Genomic DNA, 24,720 nt, shown 5'->3' on the forward strand with positions numbered 1-24,720 from the left:
TCTGGGAAGGCATGTGACTTTCAGTAATATATTAATGGAAATCAAAGTAACATAACTTTATGTATACCTTAAAGAGCAGAGTGACTATGGCTGATAAGTGAACTATACTATTTAAGACTCTTCCTATTCATTCATTCATTATTCTATGGGACTTATAATCATTGAACACGTGTTATTGTTTAGATGATAGAGAAGTCACCAGAATATCAACAGTGAACAAGACTGGCCCAGTCTTTGTGTTCAGAAAATATAATCTAGAGGAGACTGCAGGGCAATAAACAATAAAAAATAGAATCTATAGTGTAATAGGTGTTATAAAGAGAGTGGTGGGATTAGTGAGTTAGAGCGATTTAATTTTCAGGAACAAGGAAATACATGCCAAGAAGAAAACTAAGGCTCCCCAAATTAAGAAACTGGAGAAGAAACTTGAAGGCATAGTAACTGAAAAGTAGAATGGTCCTGAGACACAAAAGAAGTTGCATATTTTAGTCAGTGTTGGAAGTCTATCAGTTGTGGTTAGGTCTGGGAGACTGAAGATACTGTAAATTCTGAATATAAGAGATTTAAAAGAGAACTGGGAATGGGAGATCAGCTGACACATAGCAAGTAGTACAGTGGCATGAGATGAAGAAATTGTTTTGAATCCTTCTAATGTGATAAACTTTCTCCAGAAAGCACTCCAGGCTACTCACCTTGGATTTCTTCAGCCAGAAATGTCTTCCAAAATTACCAGTATGGGGAGGGCAGCCAAAAATATCTTCCAAGACCACTGGTATGGGGAAGATAAATTTATAAAGAGATTGCTATACTAATCAATCCATATTTCTTCCAACTTTTAGACAACCTCCTGAAACATGGCAGAAAGATGGCAATGAAATTCAGAACAAAACTTACCCTTCGACAATAAGAAATGAACAGCAGAATAGGTCCACATAGAAAAATGGCCATGAATCCCACAGAAACAAATTAATGTATATTAAAATAACTATGTTAATTCTGCTCTTTAAGTCATTTACATATTTTACACATTTTTACGTTTGCATTAACAATCAGTTTTATGGAGATAGTGAGAGTATAATTTTTACTATGACTTAGATTTATTCATTTCCTGTTAGTATTCTTTCAATCTGTTTCTGAATATCTAAATTTTTAAGAAACATGTCATAATAATAATTCTACTTGGGCCATCTCTGTAGAAGCATACCAATATATTAATCTTTGTTCTTTTGTTTGCTCAGATTTTTGTAAATAATTTTTCTTCTTGTTAGTCACACATGTTATAGTGTCTGGAAAGGCAGAGAGGCACAGTGGTAATGTAAAGAAGTAGTCAACAGTAAACTGTTTGAGTTGGAAAATGCATTTTTTAAATTAAATGAGTAGGCATGGAATAACAAAAATAGAGTTTATTCAAAATAAATAAAAGCAAATATTGATAGTGCCCCCTTCTTTCTTTTTTTTTTAGGTGTGCTATTACAGTTGCCCCATTTTTCCCCCCTTTCATTTCCCTCCACTCTGCATACCCTCCTCCCACCCACATTCCCCCCTTTAATTCATGTCCATGGGTCATACAGATAAGTTCTTTGGCATCTACATTCCCTATACTATTCTTAACCTTCCCCTGTCTATTTTCTACCTACCATTTATGCTACTTATTCTCTTTACCTTTTCCCCCTGTCTCCTCCTCCCACTCCCCTGTTGATAACCCTCCATGTATCTCCATTTCTGTTGTTCTGTTCCTGTTCTAGTTGTCTGCTTAGTTTGCTTTTGTTTTTGTTTTAGGTGTGGGATAGCACCTCTTTCTATAAAATAAAATCACTTGGACAGAGATGTGAAGAAAGGTCAGGAAAAAATTATTAGGTAGGAGTAGGAGGAGGCACAAAATCCAAAATCCAAAGGGTTAATGTAAAATAAAATGAAAACCATTCTTCAATAATTTTTACTCTGATTCAGGCTACTACCAGATAATCACTGTTATAACACATTAGCATTGACAGTGTTTAATTTGAAAAGATTTGTGTCTTCTGGATAAGTGCCGATTCAGCATCTCCAGAACTGTTCTCTTGAAAGTAACTTAAAATGTAAAATAAGCATACATGACATTCTTTTATATGCAGATACTATGATTGAATTTTTATTTGAAAAAAATGATTATTTTTATTGGGGACTAACACAGGAATTACATTTCTACCATAAATGTATAGAAAACAACAAACAGAAAACAACTGTTTTCAGAATGGACAAGGTATAGCAGGGGATGATTATTCTTGAACAAGGAAACTGCTAGGAGGCAAATAGCCTGAGCCATGGAAACCCATACAGCCCTACAGTCTCTCTGAACTGGAGAGGCAAAGATGATATTTTTTATAAAGACTAAAAGCTACAATATTCTGCCCACGGTATCAAAAATGAGATAGCTAAACAGAGAATGAGCTCCAGAGATCGGCAGAGGAGTCTGTTTGACTCCTAGGAAACCGTCCCTTTCATGAAACTAGAGCTTGAAATTTTCAAAAATCTAAAAGAGAACTGCCAGTAAACAGTATTTCAAACCATTCTCAGAGTTCCTAGAGCTGGCAAAAGCCCACCAGCTAAAAATCAAGAAAGCTTACAAAGACGAAGCATTGAGTAGAAACCGCCAAAGTGTCATGCCCTAGCACTGGGTTAGATTAGCTTTAAACAGCACTCTAGACTCTTCTAAAAATGCTTAAAGCAAAGCCCTAAAAGATCAAACTGATTGCAACTAGTTCACATGTGTGCAAGAACAAAGTTATGTACTCTTTTTTTAATTTAATTTTATTTGATTTTATGGACTATGCCATTACAGTTGTCCTATTCCCCCCTTCATTCCCCTCCACCCTGCACCCCCCTACCCCCACCATTCCCCCCCTTTAGTTTATGACCACATGTCTCAAGTTCTTTAGGTCCTATCTTTCCCATACTATTCTTGCCCCCCTATCTATTTTCTACCTATTGTCTATGCTACTTATTCTCTGTACCTTCTCCCCTCTTCTCCTCCTCCCACTCCCCTGTTGCTAACCCTCCATGAGATCTTCATTTCTATGTTTCTGCTCCTGATCTAGCTGTACTCTTGAAGTTAGCACTCATGACACAAAATACAAGATGGGTAGCATCCAACAAAAATAATCGACAGTAAAAAAAATCAGGAAAACATAAAACATAAATAGAAAAAATAAATTATAGCAATTACAGAGAACTTGAAGTAGACATAACATCTTAAAACATCTATGATAAGTATTATGACTATGTACAAGGATGTCAAGAAATATTTGAACATAGTAAAATGAAAGAAAAGCTCTGAATGCCCTATGCAATAAATATGTGGGTCTAAATAAGATATAGTGTTCATTGTTTTAATATTTTAAAAGATAATGGACTCTTTATGGTAGGTTTTATAGCATATGTTTAAGGAAAAATTAAGCCAAAAATAGCACAAAGTATTAGAGGAAGAAATGGAAGTATACTGTTCAAAGGTCTCTAACTGTGCACAAAGTATAACATTGTTTTAAGATAAATTCTTATAAGTTAAAAAACAATATTCTATAAAGCCAAGAGCAGCCAATAACAAAGTTCTAGCTAATGAGCCAATAGTAGACATAGAGTTGGATCATAACAACACTGAATTTTAAAGAAAAAAGAAAACAAGAGGAGTGCAAAGGAAACAAAGAGGCATACCAAAATAGAAAACACAACCAAGATGGTAAATGTGAAAGCATTGGCCTAAATGTAAGTGGCCTAAACCCAACTATTTAGTATAAATATAATTGGAACCCCTAACATAATTTACATGTTTGTTATCCACATTAGGAATTTTTTAATGTTAATTTAATGTTAATGTCATATTTAAACAAAATTATAAAATAGTATTTCAGTGTACAACTCAGTAGTGAAATAGTTTATATTTTAGTATACATGACCGATACATGGCATGCATCTCAGATAACAATTCAGCCACATTTCAATGTTCAACAGCTACGTGTAGCTGGTCTCCATGGCACTGAAGAGTGTAGGTCTAATGAAAACACAGATACTGTGATAGTGAAACAGTATCTTTTAAAACAGGCCAAACTATGTGCCATTCCAAGGAACTAACTTAAAAATATATAGGTATAGATAGAATATAATTAAAAGATAGAAAAATATATACCAAGCAAATAATAAGCAAGAATGCAGGAGTTGCTATAGTAATATCAGATAACTAGACTGTAGAACAAGACATACTGCTAGGGATTAAGTTGGAGCAGTTCATAATTTAAAAAAATCAATTCATTCAAAGTTCCGAATTAACACATTTGCTTTAGAATCTAATAACAGAGTCTCAAGTAGATTATGAAGTAAAAACCAGTGGAAACCTCTGTAAAGTACATGTACACATGCAGAAAGAAGGTTAATTATTCAAAAATGTTCAGTGTATGGATACAAATACATAACTAATATAGCAAGAATATTTACTTCACACATAAAGGCGTCATTCATCTGAATACCACTTATCCCATACACTGAAGACAATGGTGCATTTACACTTAATTTTTATTATTTTATTTTTTTTATTTATTTATTTTTAGAGGGGAAGGGAAGGCAAGAGAGAGAGAAATATCAATGTATGGTTGCCTCTCATGTGTCCCCTGCCAGGAACTGGCCTGCAACCCAGGCATGTGCCCTGACTGGGAATCGAACCGCAATACTCTGGTTCACAGGCCTGCACTCAATCCACTGAGCTACACCAGCCAGGGCTTACACTTAATTTTAATAATGCTCACTTGTGATACTTTTCTGTGTCCAAACACTCTTTGTCCTGCATATCAACATATTATAGTAAAACATGCCCTCTATCTTCTCGTACACACATTATATTGTTTTTCTTTTCTTTTTTTTATGTTTCACTCATAGATAAAAAATGACTGTCATTGATATGCATAGACTTTAATGAATATAACTACCTATGTACCATCAAGAAATGATTATATTTCAATTTTCTGGTAGAGGCTGCTTCTCCCAATAAGTTATTTTAATAGGAATAGCTGGGAGAATGAAAGAAACTATAATCCAAGCATATATTACCAGAAATTACAAATAGCAATTTGAAATGAAAAGAAGTGATAGCATAGAAGTTTTGTAAAAATGCATTAAAAATAAATTATAATAAAACACATTAAATTAATATAAGGAGATACATTGATAAGTGTGACAAACTTGAAAGTGTTAGTTTTGTTGAAAATACTAAAGTTATGATTCTTAAATTTTATACAATGAACACAGATATGGCAACAAGCATAAAAACTGAAGTGCACATTATGTGTGGGAATTGATCATCTTTCATTGTCTAAGATATTATAAGCATAATTCATATTGACCATGGGATAAGGACCTTCTGATGAAATTGGGCACTTTCAGGGTGGTATGGCCTTAGACAAGAACCTTCTGAAAGAGATTTTATTTACAGATATATCAGGTAGACCACAGCCTCATATCAATAACTTGAATGAAAATCATCAGTATTTGATAACTTACAAATACAATATAAATATATGACTGCAAGTCTACTGTACTCCATTTTCCCATAAGAAAAGTTATAAATGATAATTCATAGGTCATTAAATTATCAACCTCTTTACCCATTTATATTGTGTAGAAGTGAAATACCAATTTTGTTGACAATCCTCATTACATAAGCTGACCATTTTAAGCCATCTAATAAGTGTTATAACTACAAATTGTATGCTTTTTGAACATTATAACATAAGATATAAAACATCAATTACAACTATGCACCATTGAAATATTTAATATCTGGATTGGAAACCTAAAATAGCCAGTATACTTTAATGAAATGCAGGCATAAATTGGTTGGTTGAAGATTACATTGGAAGACAGAAATACTGTGTGCCCGCATCTAGGTTCGGTGCTATAATAAATTTTCTTATTACGGTCTCTCAAGGAACTCTTGAAGGACATGTCGGCACTCATTTTACAGGGAAGTAAACTGAGACTGAGAGGGTTTAGGGCTTGCACGAAATCACACTCATTTATTCCTACAAGTCATTCACATATGGTCTCAACTCTGCTATCTTCAGTCCGAGAAGAGAGAGGAAGCTCTGTTGGGTCAGGCTCTCTAAGGCTTCTGTAGATCTATTTGACAACAAATCAAGGAGCTCAGGCACAAAAAGCTTGAACTGGGTGTGACCTTGAAATTGGATGCTTAGAAGCAGACTGTAATGTTCGACAGAAATTCCTCTAAAAGTTCAATCTTTCTTGGTAATAGTGATAAAAGAAGGGGGCATTTTCTCTCCCCTTTGTTCCCAGAAACAATAATGTATACTCTGTGAAGTAGAATGGATCATTTTTATATCACTCATTGTATATCTATATACAATGAGTGATATAAAAAAATATATATATACATATATATATGTATATATATATATATATATAAATTTACTCTAGTATTTGGACATATCTTATTGAATATCTTAAAAGCACAAAATGTGTATTAATAAATATAAATTCCTTGTGTTTGGTGGGAAAAATAGACAAAAGGCAGCCTTTGACAGCTCAGTGTTTCCAGATCATCCTGTTCTGTGCTATCACCTTGGCTGGAGTGCTCTGGGCAGTTTGGCAGCAGAGCAGGGGGCTTAAGAGCCTCCCAGTTCAGCCTCAAGACATTCTGGATGATGAGTTTTACAACTGCGACAGAGTGATCTGGTGAGAATGAATTCTACTAGCAGGTGTAAAAGCTCTGTTGGAAAAATGGTTGCAAGTGTATATCTCCTCTCTACTCCTTTATTCTAAGAAGTAGTTCTAAGTCCTTGCAAGATGACACATACCCAAACATATACATCTGGACTAATCTTTTTGAAATGATGGCAGTGCCAAGACTGTGGCTGTTTGCTGCTCTAACAGGGCAAAGAATGGGCTTTGGAGTCCCAAATAATAGGCTTCCAGTCTCTCTTTTCATTGTTTAAACTATGTGGCCTCTAGCATGTTAGTGTCCTTTTCAGAGCAAGGCTTACTTACATCTAAAAAGGAAATTGTATTATGGCTGATTTATTGGTTTCTCTGAAAATTAAATAAAATATGTAAAACTCTTGTTCCTAACAAGGATTCTAAAATAAATTTAAATTATTTCTCCCTTCCTTCTCCAGTTTAAATTGCTAATTAAATGTATTACAATTACCCAAAACAAAATGATATATGCCCCTAGAAGTCTGAAACTTAAAAAGAAATTGCTTTAGTTCCTTCTTGACCATAAACTAGACAAAAATGGATGAACAGTAAGTTTAGAACTTTGGATCTTCATAAGAAATATAGTTCTTTCTATTGATTTCCATTTCTACTTTTACAATAATGTCCATGTATCTCTTTTGCTAAAATATTCATCTAAAGATGGAAAAATATCTTAAAATAAATGTGTTAACCCTTCTAAGTAGAACACATGGTAGCTGAGTTACAAGGGATTTTGTGTCATATATATATACATGACTCAAATACATATATACACACACATATGTTAAATTGCAAAAATATTAGGAGACTTTGAATAATACATTTTCTATTATACTTAAATCATAATTTAATTATATATATAATCTTAAATATAGTTGATAGTTGACTTCACATCCTGAAACATTTAAATTATCCCTGGTAAGAGGGTTTATTCCTGATAAGTTATTTATTTAAGTTTCCTTATGGAAATGGCATCCCAGGACCTGACAGTGCATAGTCTTTGATGCCTGAAGGCAGAGGTGTTGGTCCCTAACAGCTAGGTGTTCAGTTCATGCCTAGTCAAAAAGCAAACAAACAAACAAACAAACAAAAGAAAAAACAAAGAAACAAACAAAAACTAATAAAAAAACAGGTTTGTGGAGGACAGCTATAATTATGAAATAACTGAAATTCTCTCTCTATATATGTATGTATATGTATATATATATCATAGAAGTAATATATATATATATCATAGAAATAATCATAACAGTGCATACTTCTCAGTGTTACCTTTAAAAACACGTTATTTAGGGGGCCTGATAGTATCTGAAAAAAATTCTCTCAGTTTCTTTTTAGAAAGGTAGCCGAGGATTGAATTTCACAGTGTAGAAACAAGGTATATTGACTATCTTCTCTTAATTCCTCAAGTCCAATTCATCTCAAATAATAGGTTTTTCTGATGGAAACTCATTTTCTTATTTTATACATGTGAAATGTAATAACACCTGAAGCCAAGCTCTGGCATACATAAATCAATATGTTCAACTATAAATGTCATTTTCACCACAGGTTTTGCTACCTTTGATTTAAGGTTCATCATGGTTCAAAGTACAGGCTTATTCCTGAGAGAAGTGGGTTATTAGTGGCAAAATCATCACCGAGATATGTGTCACAGAGAAAATGCCCTTTCAAATCAGCTGTATGTTAAACAGGTATCTACACAGTATCTCCATAAAAAAATGCTTATGTATGAAGGACTAACTAAAGCCATTAAAGAGAACTAACAATGCATTTAATAAAGGTATCAAATGAACAACATAGTCTAGAGTGTGCTCTAATGCAGATATATAAAGTCTGTCCGGGAAAAGTTCAGCCACTGCTAACATAACAATGGTTTACTCAGTATCTATGTAACCTGGCAGCCAAGGAGAGTGGGCTGGAATGCATCTGCATGAACAATGATGACCTCACTGTACAGGTCAGTGGGGATGATGGATGCCATGGAGTGAGCCTCTGTACTATGTGTCCATTGCATTCAAAATGACTGAGCAAGTAAAACAATGAATCTGCATCAAATTTTGTGTTAAGCTGGAATGTTTCTGAGTGGAAACTATTGAGATAACTCAGAAGGCTGTGGCTATGGGCACTTGGTGATTGGCAGCTTCATCACAACAATGTGTCCACTCATGCATTATGTCTTGTGCAGAGATTTTTAGTAAAACATCAAATCACCCAGGTGACTCAGCCCCCCTACCACGAAGATTTGGCATCCTGCAACTTCTAGCTCTTCCTGAAATTGAAATCATCTTTGAAAGGGAAGTGATTTCAGACCCTCCATGAGATTCAGGAATATACAACAGGGCAATTGATGGTGACTGGGAGAACTGCGTGAGGTCCCAATGTGCCCACTTTAAAAGGGACTGAGAGACCAATGTCCTGTGTACAGTGTTTCTCGTACCTTATATCTTCATTAAATATCTCTACTTTTCATATTACATGGCTGGATACCTTCTGGACAGACCTTATATATTCAGGAAAAAGTAGACATAGGGATAAGAAGTTGTAGTAATTATTACATGATTAATGATCACAAGAATCAATGTTTGGCTTTATATGAAGATTTCAAGCTAACGATGTTACTCTGAGTCAATAAGTTCAATTCAACCTTTTTCTGATTCATAATAATTGTGCCTCTGGAATCTCGATGCTTTGACGAAGTGGGAATCAATATTTACTCTTATGAGTTATGACCTGTAATAAATGACTGATTATTATGAGTTGTGGTCTATTAATAATATAGAATTTCCACATCAAGAATTTTAAGCAAATGATAAGTTAAAACTCAGAACATAATTTACAGTGAAGAAAATCAAGACCAGGGATGCTTGTGATCTAGGAACATGACAGTTCCGGAACCAGGACAGCCTGCTAGGAAGTGTCTGCATCTGGGAAAAGACGGCATTGCAGATAGATGAGCAGTATGAGATAAAGAAAATCATCAGGAACCTAAAGTCTGCCGTCTAGAACAGCTGGATGGATTAGAGGGAGAAAAAATGTAGACTCACTGGCTAAAGTTGGAAAGGCAGAACCCACATAGGAATCTAGACACAGCTTTTACCATAGATACTGAATAAGTACAAGCTTGTCTACAAAGATGCTGTTAATAGAATTGGGGTGTAATTTCGCAGCTTATATTGCACTAAGATTGGGTTATAGTAGAATATACTCAAGCAAATCATAATCATAGTAATGACTTCATTTATACAAAGAATGGGAGTTGGGGTCTATAGTCAGGGCATTAGAGACTATTGCTATAGACTGAATGTATTCCCTTAAAAATACACATATTGAAGACCTAAGCGCCAATATGGCCATTCAATATTTGGAGGTGGGGCCAGTGGTTAGTAATTAATATTAAGTGAGATTTTAAGATTGAGCCCTTTGATGAAATTAGTGGCTTTACAAGAAGATGAAGTAAAAATCCCCTCTCTCTCTGTCTCCCCCCACCCCATGTGAAGACACAGAGACAAGGCAGAAGAACACAGGCCTGATAGAGGGTTCCCACGAGGAACAGAACTGACTGAAACCTTGATCTTGGACTTCCCAACCTTCCTACTGTGAGAAATAAATGACTGTTGTTTAAGCCTCCAAGTAATGGTGTTCCGTTTAAGCAGCCTGATCACACTAAGACAGTTATAAGTATAGTTTAGAAACTCTATTAACCCTATTCTACTTAAATTTTAGATTCAAAACTCAGTAATGACAGTCAACAATGGAGGAAGTATCCATATGTTTAACCTAATTCAAATAAGATAAGCATAGAGGTACTTTTCTTTCTATGATTCCTTTTAAAAGAAGAAAAGGGGGAGAACTTAGTCTTTAAACTGCTCTTCAAAAGCACAGGTAAATTACCAGCCTCCTTTTCCCTTCCCCAGTTTTTCATTCTCTGTATTTTCTTATCACTAGAAGGCAGTAATTTCAGAAGGAAAGTTTGAGTTCCTGGTTTGTTTTTTTTCAAATTCTGCTAATTCACTTCATATAATAATGAAAAAGACTTTTGATTGTTTTTTTGGAATCATGACGAAATGGTATGTAGCCCACTTTCTGTTCTCACTCATGTTTTTATCTCTTAGCATTTGCTGAGCATTTTCTGCCATAGGATCCTGTGTCCAGGAGCTAGGTGGTGGGATAGAACCCACATAACAAGATTATTCTTGCCCTTGTCCTTGGAAGCTGATGCACCAATAAAAATACATGCCTGTGATTAAAAGCCAGTTTTTTGTTAAGCATTATATCATAGCGATGATGACCACATTTACAACAAAAAAAATTGAGATGTTTTCTCACTTATTGTTTTCTCAAATCTGTTGGTGCATATATAAAACACCAGCGTTTCATTTCTGTAATTAAATCTCAGATCAAAGTATTTACTTTTATCACTTAAAAGACCATGAGAACAGTAATTTTTAAGCTTGAAACAAATGACAGATTATCTTTCAATAGCTGGTATTGAAAATCAGTTATGATAAAATGAAATTCTATAAATATATTGAAAAAATTTAAGAATCTTTATTTTCTCACATAGCTCCTTAGGTTTTTTACCAAACTAAAAAAAAAATGCATACTTGGCATAGCATTCTTTTTATTTTTTTAAGATTTTGTTTATTTATTACTAGAAATAGGGGAAGGGCGGTAAAAAAAGACAGGGAGGGAAACGCCCATGCAATAGAGAAACACTGATTGGTTACCACTAGTGCATGCCCTGACCAGGTACAGAACCTGCAACCCAGGCACATGCCCTGACTGGGAATCAAACAAGCAGCCTTTTGCTTTGTGGGATGACGTCTACCCAGCTAAGCCACACCTACCAGGGCTGCCATGTCATTCTTTTACCACAAAACCTTATTTTTCTTAGATTTTCCTTATATTTTCACCACCTGGATTTTTTTTTAAATGCTTGATTCAAGGAGGGAAGAGCAGTCTCATCTTTGTTTCCCTTGCTTTCCCCGAATCGACATTTGATTTCTTGTGCTTCTGTGGTTGATCTCATGACATGTTTATGGCACTGGACTCGAGTCTGACATAGAGCATTGTCATTAAGATGATCTGCCATAACTGGGTGGCCTGGCAGCCCTTGCGTAGTGTATTTTCTTCCCATTAGACATGGACATTGACTTACGGAGGACTCCATTGAAACTACTCCAGTAATTGAATGCGATGTCTCGCAAGACAGTCTCATGTATCAGCAAACTGGACCAGACTACCCTGGACAGGCTGATGTTTTATTTATGTCACGCTCTCTCAGCTTCTCTAGAGAGTCTGTTTCTCAGTTCAGCTTTTCAATTATTCCATTGATTTTAGCAGGACCAAGACATGGCCTAAAAGTAGATCATGTGTATGACAATTTTTTTAAGATCTTCCCATGAAACATATGTTAATCTAGATTGTGTTAAGTAGAGCTCCTTCCACTTACATAATTTCGTGGACTTTACTAGCTAAGAGGCTTTATAGGTACAGATTCTGAATTTTTTTTCATTGAGTTAATTTGGGGCAACACTGGTTATACAATCATACAGGTTACAATTGTACAACTCAACAAAACATCATCTGAAGACTGCATTGTATGCCCATTCCTCAAAGTAAAGTCTCTTTTTGTTCCCTCTTAGCCCTCCTGTGCCCTCTTCCACCTCCCCCGTCCAGCCCCTCAAACCCTTTCCCTCTGAGAGCTGCCAGTCTGTCCTGTGTAACTATGCTTCTGTTTCTATTTTGCTTGTTAAACTGCTTTGTTAACTCTATTCCATGTAGAAGCGAGATCATATGGCACTTGTTTTCCTCTGACTGGTTTATTCACATTACGTAATAATCATCAGGTCCATCACACTGTTGCAAAAAGTAAGATAACCCCCCCCTTTTTTATGGTGGAGCAGTATTCCTCCATTGGGTAAATATAGATGTTTCTTTATCCACTCATTTACTGATGGCACTTGGGTTGTTTGTAAGTCTTGTCTATAATGCTTTGTAAATAATGCTGCAATGAAAATAAGGGTGCATATATTCTTGGGTGCAAATTATTGTTTTGGATTTCTCCATGGATATTCACAGAAGTGGGCCCACTGGGTCAAAAGCAGTTCTGTTTTTAATATTTTCAGGAAACTCCATACTGTCTTCTGCAGTAGCTGCACCAACCTGCATTCCCACCAACAGTGCATGACAGCTCCCTTTTCTTTGCATCCTCACCAGCACTTCTTGTTTGTTTGTATATTGTGGTTTCAATTCACATCTTTCTGATGATTTGTGACATTGAGCATCTTGTCATATGTCTATCGGCCATTTGTATGTCCACTTTAAAGAAGTGGGGTTTTTTTCAGATTCTTTGCCTATTTTTAAATTGAATTATTCATTTTTTCTTGGTGTATAATTTCCTTGTATATAGTATATCAATCTCTCAACAGAAGTCTGAAGAAAGAAGTTGAGGAACATACAAATAAGTAGAAACATACACTGTCCTCAAGGATAGGAAAAATTAGCATCAATAAAAGGTCCGTACTAACCAAAGCAATCTATAGATTCAATATAATTTCCATTAAAATACCAATGGCATATTTCACAGATCTAGAACAAAATTAAAAAAATGTATACGAAACCACAAAAACCCTCAAATAGCCTCCACAATCTTGAAAAAGAAGAGCAAAGTTGTATGTATCACACTACCTGATATCAAATTATACTGCAAGGTCACTGTAATCAAAACAGCATGGTACTGGCATAAGAACAGGCACACAGATCAATGGAACAGAACAGGAAGCCCAGAAATAAATCTATGCCTTTATAGTCAATTAATATTTGACATAGAAGGTAAGAATATATCATGGGATAAAGAAAGTCTCTCAAAAAAACATAAAAACAAAATAAAATTTATCTCAATGAAACAAAAAAAGAAACATGACTATACTTATATAATGTGTCATCGCTAAATGCTATTGTAATTATACCAAAATAAATACAGATAGAAAAAATTAATCACAAAAAATGGTATTGGAAAAATTGGAAGGATGCATAAAAAAAAGAAAGAAACTAGACCACCAGCTTATACCATACATAATTAAATGTAAGTTGCAAAACCATAAAAGTCCTAGAAGAAAACATAGACGGTAAAATCTCAGACATTTCTCGTAACAATATTTTTGGTGATATATCTGTTCAGCCAAGAGAAACAATGGAAAAAAATACACAAATGGGATCAAACTAGAAAGCCATGTACCTCAAAAGAAACCATCAAGAAAATGAAAAGGTCACCCACTGATTAGAAAAACACATCCTTCAACATAGTTTCAATAATTCAGCCCTTTGAAGAAAGGAGGTTGTACTTAAATAATATATACTTCTCAACATAGCACACACCATATTTATATTGATACTTCCAGCTTCACACTTTGTGCTAATTAATTGAGTTTTTATTTTAAATATCTCATTCCACAAATATTATTTATGCAGAATTTAAGCATTTTCATTTGTTGTCTTCTTTGAAGCAATATATCAAATAATTTTCAAAATTTAAAACACACACAGACCCAGTATAGCTTTATCTTATGATTGGAATGCATTTGACTCCTTATGAAGAGTAAACTTAAATGTACTTTTTAACAGCTTGATTAAAAAGGACATAATTATACTTATCAAGTAATTATATAGATCCCACCAGCAAGCAGCAATGATATGGTCACGACAATAGGGAAGTATAATGGAAATATGAGAAAGTATGGTATAATGCCTAAAGTCTTCTGAAATATCTTCAAGAATCTGAAACTCTTAAAACCTCGTTACTATATTGCCATTAATGTTGTTTGTTGTAGAGAATTATACAGTTTGTTACAGAGAATTACACAGTTCAGCTTAAGGTCAGAGCCAGAAGTCAAAATTGAAATTTCTTGCACAGGAAAACTACAATTTCATACCCCCAAAAGATAAAATAACCTTGAAGATTAAAATAAGAAAAGTTTCAGAACACAATTGCACATTTTCTAATAAAATGACAAAGTTGTTTTCATTCTAGACAGCATTTTTGACAAAGTTCCATATCTGAGGTTAATGGCCATGTCTTAAGGGCACCACTTTTGAGAGAGAGTAGAACTGCTTCAGGAAATTGAAGAAAAATAAGAGAAGTAAAAAATATATGGATAAGATAACACAAGGCAGTAAATAAAAATGAAAGTGAGAAGAGATAACCAGAAATGAGTTACTCCAAAATTCACATGAGGCATATTAATCAACATCAAATGAGCTGTAAAACTGTGTAAATGCATGCCACTATTTTTTTCAAATTATATCCAAATAACCATTCCAATAATAATAAAAAGAAGTGTCAAACTCCCCCATGCTGGACAATAGTAAATACATTTGCTTGTATGTGAAAACATAATTATTTAATTGTTCCCTAAGTAGTAACTATTGGAATTTAGCATAAATTTATGAAGGATGAAAATGCTTTGCATACACCAAATAAATAAGTGAGCAATGATAGTGGAAAAAGGACTTCTCACTTCTCATTTCTTTTATTAATGAATAATTCTCCACGCCCTGTCTAAACAAGGAAGTTACTGTGTTTAGCTCTTTAACTAGTTGACAAGTTGACATCATCATAATCTCCTTATAATTAATTATAATCAAAATCACAATGAAGCATGGACTGTACTCAAAAGAGAGAAATAACCTTTTTAATCAGAAATTAGTAGGAGACTTTGTCAATGTTTCTTCTAGAGTTTTCTGGTACACTGACACTTATCACTGTAATCGTATCAGGTATCTCCATATGCCTTAAGTAGAATTAGGATCTTCTATGAACCAAAGCTGTACTTAAGTTAACAACAGAGCTAAAGAATTTAAGAAGTATGCTCACACATATCGTTTAATAAATGTTTACAATATATAAAAAGATGATCTAGCAAAGTCTCAATATAAGAATTTTGAGAAAACAAAAAAGGATACAATGGGCAGGAATTATTTTTTTTAAATGAAGCATGTTGATTTTGCTCTTGAACTAACAGATGTAAATCTAGCTAAGAAGGTAGGAATGGCACACTTTTGACAGTGCGTCAAAATAAGAAAATAATTTTCTAAGGTTTTGGTTGTGTATTTGGAAGTGGTCAGATGAATGGGAAGGAAGAAAGAAAGGAAGGAGAAAAGGAAAGGAGGAAAATAGAATTTTGAGTATAATTATTGTGTATTGACATATTGTTTAAAGACTATGTGTCACTTGTGGGAAGACCTGAAAGGACTGGAGACTAAAGAAAAATGAGGGACTCATTGAAGAGATATCCAAATATGCAAATTAATGGTTGCAGCCCATCCATAATCTCACCTTCATGCCCACAATAACCTATCTCTCCAGCACACTCCTGTATCCTGACTCCAATGAACCAGCTTTACTAGGACCTACATTGGGTTTGCACTGACCAATCTTTCATTGTTATTTATCCCTTTGATAGTTCAGCTTTCTAGCTTGCAGTTTACATTCTATAGTCCATCATGATTTATTTTAGATACCACTTCTTTCTTTATCTTCGGACTCCTTGTTCCTTTCTCATTGTGTTGTATCACTTGGTAAAAACAGTTAATTGACTCCAAATCTCCCCTCGTCTGAATTTGTATCAATGCAGCAAAATGTGGTTACAGAAAACATGTTGCCCAAATGGTTGACATAATTAAAAAAATAAAAGTAACAAACGTCAAAAGAGTCAAAAACACTAACATGCATATGCTGTACCTTAATAGTCCCCTGACTCTTCCATGTGCCTTTTCCCACTTTCTTTATCCTCAACCACTAACAACTGTCCCATGCCTCATTCATTTCCAGTAGTGTTTTAAAAATGTTCCTGAGATTTTTGATGTGATCAGAAGATTTCTTCCACAACCTGACAATCTAATCATATACTTTGCCTTCCTGACTTGGATTTAAAGTGATGTGTACTAGATTTTATACCTTCTCTACTTAAATAAAGGATATCCTTCCAGTAAGAGCGATTGGTCTTTTGCCTGTGTTTTCCTTTTTTTCCCCCATACTCTACTAGATAATTCTATTCAGCATAAATAATAATGTTGATTTCTCTTCTCTTTACAAAACTTTTTTTTCCCATGATTCTTCCAGGCTATACACCATTTATTTGCTTTCCATGGTGGCAATATTTTTCAACAAGACGTATATTGCTCTCACCTATTCCTATTATTATAAATAAAAAAGTTTTAGAAAAATGTATATATTATATTACCATTAAGATTCGGTTAAAAATGCAAAGATAGCCCTGGCTGGTGTAGCTCAGTGGATCGATCACTGGCCTGCGAACCAAAAGATCACAGTTCCATTCCCAGTCAGGGCACATGCCTGGGTTGCAGGCCAGTTCCCAGCAAGGGACACATGAGAGGCAACCATACATTGATGTTTCTCTCCCTCTCTCCTTCCCTCCTCCTCTCCTTCCCTTCATCTCTAAAGATAAGTAAATAAAATCTTTTAAAAAATGCAAAGCTACATGCGTCTACACATACACACCAAGTTCAGGACAGTATTTACCTGTGTTGTGGGAAGAGGGGATTGTACCTGGGAAGAGAATGGGATTTCACCTGTATTGTCCGTATTTGCTTAGTATGCAATTGCTAATTATATACGTTTGTATATTTTGAATTATTTAAATATAAATATGTCTGGATGACACTGAAGTGAATGTGGAAACCTAAACTAGAGGGATTTAATGAGAAATGCATATTCCTTTATGTGCTCCAAAGTAGCTAAGTCTTATTTCCTTGTTTTGGGACAGATCCTCCTGACCTTTTTTTAAAACAAATATATAACTAAAGGTTCTCCTTCACTTCCTGATTTCCTAAGAGCACTAGAAAGGTAAAGACAGTCATCCAAAGGTGAAATGGCTAGACTTCCCCACCACACTGACCATAGTTCCCACCAGTGTGGAGAGACTTGGACCTGCAGGGTTGAAAAGTAATGGGATTGGCTCATGAAGTTTTTTTCTGAACTCAGGATCTCTAAGCCAATGTAAAAGTTTCCCACAATTGGCCAGAGCCTGACCTTCAACAAATTCAATCAACTTGAATCATAGTCTTTTTGGTAGTAATAGACTATGGGATGGGTAGAAAACGGTGCTTAAATATTTACTGAAATTAGCTTCCCCTCAGCCTGTTTGAGACTTTATTTTAATTCTTTAAGATTTAATTTTATTTCAACACTAAGTACGTTTTCTCCCATACATCCAAACTTATGAACTAAAATTTAAAAGTGTCAACATGTTTATTTACCCAAAATAACAAAAAATATAACCTGTGATTTTTGAGGTGTTTGCAGCTACTTCCCATGACCTCCTACTATTGTGCCTTAACTGCTGAAGAAGCCATTTAGTAGTAAGTGAGCATTTTACGTGAGTATCTATATGTCAGCTAAGGGATATTTTGATGAGTATTGTTTTTGTCTTATGCACTGAAGACTAATTAAAAGGTGAAGGCATTGCTGATAATTTGTAAGATGCCTCCACAAAAGTAACTGCTGGCATATTTATGAGCAGCAATTCATTTCATTCTTTTAAAAATTCTTAATGCATCCGGTTAGGGCTGAGTATTTCCTACCTCCCCTGCTTATTTTTTGTTCTGCTTTATATTTCAAGGATATCGACACACTGCAAAATTCTTAATGTACAATTGAGTTAGTGTTTTAAATAATCTCTTCTCTTTAAAATAACTTATTTATAAATTTCCAAATAAAAATGTGCCTTTTGTATAAATGATGGAACAATATTGATAATGGACGAGAATTAATTCTTCATATTCTAGGCTATAAAAATATGATCAAAGCATTAAAACGCATTTTATTAACCTTCATTAATTTAGTAGTTCTGTTTTCAGTAATGAGTAAAAATGCAATCCTGAGAAAGTTTGTGTTAAAAGAGATGTGTGAGAGAGTGTATATATGCATGTGTAATTACAGATACAAATTAGAATTCTGAATAATAGTATCATTACTTTGAGAGACGACTGAGAAAATAAATGGAGCCTGTTTTCTACTTATCAACTGCTGAGTGTCCTAGGCATTTATCAAGACACGCTCACTAATTTTGGAGTTAAATTGAACAATCTTTTCAAATTACCATGAACTTTAAAAATCCATAGAAGTAATTCTTCTCTATTTAATCAAACTGAAAGAGCCCAAGATTCCTTGGAACATAGTATGAGAAAGTGTGATTCAATTAATAACTATGGAAATGGATGTGACATCTTAATAGAAGTACTTTATTAAAATTGTCATGAACAATAACATATAAACATCACACACAAAAATATGCAAAATATAAGAATCTATCTGATTCAAAATATAAGGCTTGGATTTTGCCAGTATCTTTCTTTTCTGATTTTGCTAAATGCCTTTTCACAATTTATGGCTTTAGTTTCTATCATTTTTCTAATCAGTCTGTCTCTAAATAGTGGTTTGTTTCTTTATTTTTTTCTCTGCTTCAGTCATTAGTGGATTATTAACCTGGAGGCTTATCAGATAGAAAGTGGAGCCATATAATATATTGCTTGAATTCAATTCTGCAATTGAAAGGAGCGGCCAAATGCTAATTTGTAAAATTTATATTCTGTGTAAAAAGTAGAAATAGCCATAGCCAGACACAGGTAAAGGCAATTTTTAAAACTGAGTATTCTAATTAATGAGTTTTAAACTCTGCACAAATAAATTATAATATAACTTACACATGGTTGGGCAAAAATAGGTTTACAGTTTGTATAGAAAAAAATGCAGGTGGGTTATAATTATTACAATAGCTTTATTAACTCAAATAGAATGCACAATGGCACAAAAATCATGCTTTTTCCCACCTCTGCATGTGTTCATGGTAAAAATATAATATATTACTCAAGAGGGATCAGGCTAGGACTGCACCAGGATATTACGAGACATCGTTGTGAACATGATGCTGTCATGGATGATCCGGTGTGACTGGCCCACGTACAGATTTGTTTTTTAGCTGTATCCGTGTCTAACAGGTTAGCACTATAGCTGGCATTGTATTGGAGGATTTGTTTTCAAAATCGACCTGTTTTACTATTTTTTTTAAATTAGTGGAATTTCTCCTATATATTTACTTAATTTGGAATTGTGGGTCTATCCTTTGACTGTTCTCTGTACACATAACATTTTAAAATGAGTACTGTCTCCGGAGTTGCTGAGGAAACTGGTGAGCATAAATACAATTCCGTTTAATAAAGGGTATTCCCAATTCTATTTTTTCTTATTAAAATAAGCAAATATTTAAGCCCCCAAAATTTCATATGTAGTTTTGGTTTCAGTAATCACTGTTTCTACCATTTCTATAAATATCACACATGGCGAAACTCATGTTTTTTTTTTTCTTCTTACATTTTTGAGTGCTTCCTCAACCTTAGATACTACACAATTATAAGCATCCCCATATTTATTTATTTCAAAAATATAAAAATATCCTATTTACATAAGAATTACACATAAAATTCTAACTCATTTTGAAGTCTTTTAAGGCACAAGTCTAGAATTTGAAAGTTAAATCCAGCATACAAATTCTTTTCTGATTGAATTATTTAGTTAATAAGTTAAGTAAATTAAACTTTATTTGCTACCTTATTTTTGTTATGATACTACTGTCCTTTTATTTATACAGGCTTTATTTTAAATAGCTGATTTAAAAAGTTGAATTTCTTGGAGTTTCACATATTAGATAATTTGATAAAATATTTTTGAGGCCTGATTTTAAAACATGTAATGAAATTTAGAAAACTCATTAACAAAAACCGTATAATAAGTTTGTAGAAAACTTAGGTTGATTTACCAAATAATTTCTCAAGTGCTGAAATCTATTTCTAAAATCAAATTTTTGTCAGATAGCAAAGAGAAAAAAATTGTGCTCTTAGGGTAGTTTTAAAAAAGAAATATCAATATTTTTTAAATGTTACTTGGGTATTTCAACTATGCAGACAACAACATTATTACAAGATATTAAACAAGACACATATAGGACACTTGTAAATCATAAGTGTACAGATTGATAACTTTTGCAAAGTGTGATAAGCATCTAGATGATAAATAAAAAATAGTAGCATTTAGAAAGTTCCTTTTTCACCTCCCAGATATGTTTATCCCTAAATATTACCATTCGCTCTTTTGACTTTTCATATGAAAATGCTTGGTCTGGTTAAGAATGTTATTTTAATAGATGCATGACTATTCTTTCCTGATAATGGAGGTAATGGGGGGGCCTCTACCTGGGAAAACAGTTCTTGTATTTAGAAAAAAATAGAATGTATGTAAATTAAAAGCAACCCACAAATATGAGGACTCTCTGAATAAACAATGGGAGTGGGGCTGACCTGATTAATAGCCATAGGCCCTGTCCATAAAGTGAGGGGGGTTTGGTTCGACAGCACCTCATTGTATAAAAAAAGATAAAAAAGATGGAAATTCATGTAAGCTAATTTATTAAATAATCTTATGTAAATGAGACTTAACATTCACCTTATTTTCATGTCTTCTTTTCAAATAAGCCATTCATTATTATGGTAATGACATTTACTCACATTTTCCAAATTTGTTTCAGACTCAAAAAGGAGCTATATATAGTTTATATATTACACAGAGTTTTTCAAAATGTCTTTATAAGACCTCTGTATATTAAAAAAAAGTAGTTTCAGAAAATCTTACTTTGGAAACCATAAAGCAAAAATCACAGTATTGACATTGGAAGTGACTTTTAAAGGGCAGAAAACTTAATACCCCTCTTAGATAGCATCTATAGTTCACATTACAAAACATTGTGAAAATTACCAACTTAACCTTGGTTCTCAAGGTCTCCTTGTTTGTTTGTTTTTATTTTCCCGTCTACTTTTATATACTTGTAGTTCAAACAGTGAATTTCAGAGCAACATGAGAGTGTACACATCCTTGATTTAATACATTTAGAACTCATTACTAATAGTTTTTTTTCCTTGTTCTGAAAATGTTAAAATAACCCCCAAAAGCTTTAGGGTTATAAAGATTACTTACTTTTCTATGTCTCAATTTGTTTAATCATAAGGTGAGAACAACATGTCCCACCTACTTTGGTCTTTGGGATTTTAATCCATAACAAGTGCAAAAAAGTTTCTAAGACTTTACAAGAAAGTAGTCACATAAATAATATCAATGACATGTCTGCTAGATAGCAATGGGAAATGTGTGAAACATCATTTCCAAAGATCAAAAATGTCAAAATACACACTTTTATCAGCTCTTAGCCCTAACCTCTAAGAAGATCAAAGACCCTCCTCTTTTGTGTAATAATCTCTGGAAGCTACTTAGCTCAAATTTTTAAAAAGGACATACAAAAATGATGAAAAATGGTTCATAGCATTAAGAAAAAATATAAAAGTTTAGTATAGACCCATAGAAATAATGTCAGATAACACAGTAAACAAAGCTTTCCAGAAAAAAACTATCAAATCTTTTTCTGAAATAAGATGAAAACGGAATAGATACATCTATCATCTATAAAAACTGTTGTCACTTCAGAAGTGGAGAAAGTAGCTGGAAGTGCCCAAATAATCTTTTGTTCTCTCTTCTTTAGAAGGAAGTGTGATTTTCAGAATGGAAAGAACAGAGAAAAATAGAGAGAGAAAGAGAGACATACTACAGGTCAAGAAATTATGCTGCTCTCAATGAATTCGAATCTCTAAGCCCAAGGGAGTTAGAGGTGCCAGTGACGGTCACCCCCAAATCAGGTTTGGAAGTCTTCATGAAATAGTGGGGAAAGGAAAGCTTTTCAGAAAACTGAAAATGGGCAAATACTCCACAGTTTAAAAAAGATTTCTCTGATTTTTCCTAGATAGAACATCGAGAGGGAATTTTTAATTTATCGAAAGAGAAGTAAACTCTAAAGGAGTTATACGCCTTTTGGAATTGAAATATATGCTAGAATCCACCTGTCTCAACATAATTGTTTTCCAGATGATAAAATCAAAGTGCAAACATTTTAGAGACCTTTCTGTATCCTTTTCTAAATGATACTGCGTTACTATATTTGAACACTGAACAACCATGTAACTTTTCTGTGCTTCAGTATCTCCACATATAAAATAGGATTAAATAAGGATGCCACTTAAAATGCCTAGCTCCAAGTCTAAAATGTACACATTCTAGTACAAAATGTTAGATTCTCTAAACTATAACTATCTCTACATGACTCAGGGATCACGAACCTATTTATTATGTGATTTTCACTATTTTATATGCAGATTGAAATCATAAGGTAAGTGTGGATTTTATTCTGTCACCCACATGCTTTTTTATGACTTTCCATGTCAAAAGGTGAATCTTTCTGTATTTCCTGTCCATCAGACGATGATATTCCCTGAGGGGTATTCCCTCTGTCCACACACACGCTTTGCCTCAGTTTCCAGTTCCTCTAAAATCTGCCACTCCCTGCCCAGAGTCCCTTCCCAACTCTCTTTGCTTGAACTTTCATCCTTTGTTGTACTTGTCTGGTGCTCTTGATAGTGTTTTTAAAAACAAACAAACAAACAAACAAACAAACAATCTGTTAAAGAAGTAGCAAGTGGCCACCACTGATATTCATGTAAACAGGGCTTCAGCAATGCCAGCCGAGTTTTCCATCCTGTTCTTAAAAATATCTCAGATCTATTTGCAAAGTATCTTGCAGATCATGCAGACGAGCTGTGGCTGAGATTAGGGGTTGGGGGCAGACACACTAGAGTAGCCATATTTTCAACACAGAATCACCCGTTGATCATTTTAAAAATAACTGTGACCAGACTACTCACTATACCAATTAAATCAGAACCTCTGGAGCTGAAGCCCTGGCATCCACTTCTTTTAAGAGCTCCGCAGGTTCCAATATAAAGTCAAGATCAAGAACTACTGTTTAGTGCAAATATCACTGATATTTTCATCTCCCTCAAGTCAGAAGGGTTAGATAGAGCCTGTCAAGGGCTTGATGGAACTGAATGACATAAAAGGAGATGCAGGACACTGGACAACATTGTGCTAAGTGAAATAAGCCTGGAAGTGAAAGACAAATACCATATGATCTCATCTGTAAGAGGAACATAATCAATAAAATAATCAAGCAAAACAGAACCAGAGACATTGAAATAAAGAACAAACTGTGACCAAAGGGTAGTGGGTAAGGAGATAACAGGGGAAGGATGGGAAAGGATCATGGAGAAACTCATATAAAGGGCCCAAGGACAAAGCCAAAGGTGGGTAGGATTGAGGTTGGGAGGTAGGAGTGGGTGGGGAAGGGGAAAGTGTTGGTGGGAAACAAGAGATAACTGTACTTGAACAACAATAAAAAAAATAAATTAAAAAAAGAGATACAAGACAAAAAAAGAGAGAAAACAAAGATAATTCGAACCTACAAAACTCAACTCATATACCAGCAATATTAACAGCAGATTTGAAAAGTTATAGATTGAAAAGAAACATAATTTCTTTCCAGCAAGCAAGTCAACAGGGATGGTCTCTTAATTCTAACATCTTAGCTCACTTTAAGATGAGCAGGAATTTTTTTTAAAATTATAATTGAAAATAAAATTTAAGCTAATGAAATACAACACACTTCCTGAATAATATTGCTACTTTTTTAGAAGTGTAATAAGACAATACAATTGTTATGAATAGAATATTACATTGTAAAACAAAAATGCTAGTGTGGCCTTTTGTTTAGTTGCTTCTCCAATGAAGTTACCATTTTTATTTATAAATAAATATATTTTCCATATTGATTTTTGAATCATAACTTAAAATGATGTTAATATTTTTAAAATATTTTAAAATTTCTCTATGGCATATTCTTTGACTTGAACTTTTTATATCTGCCAAATCACTTTTACTCTTTCAATAATACTTACAGGAAATAAACCTTAAATGTGTATGGTAGTATAATGCATTCTTGTGCAAAATACCATGTTAAATGATCT

The sequence above is a fragment of the Artibeus jamaicensis genome, unplaced genomic scaffold (assembly GCF_021234435.1).
Source record: "Artibeus jamaicensis isolate MK-2021 breed Jamaican fruit bat unplaced genomic scaffold, CSHL_Jam_final scaffold_537, whole genome shotgun sequence".
Classification (NCBI taxonomy): domain Eukaryota; kingdom Metazoa; phylum Chordata; class Mammalia; order Chiroptera; family Phyllostomidae; genus Artibeus; species Artibeus jamaicensis.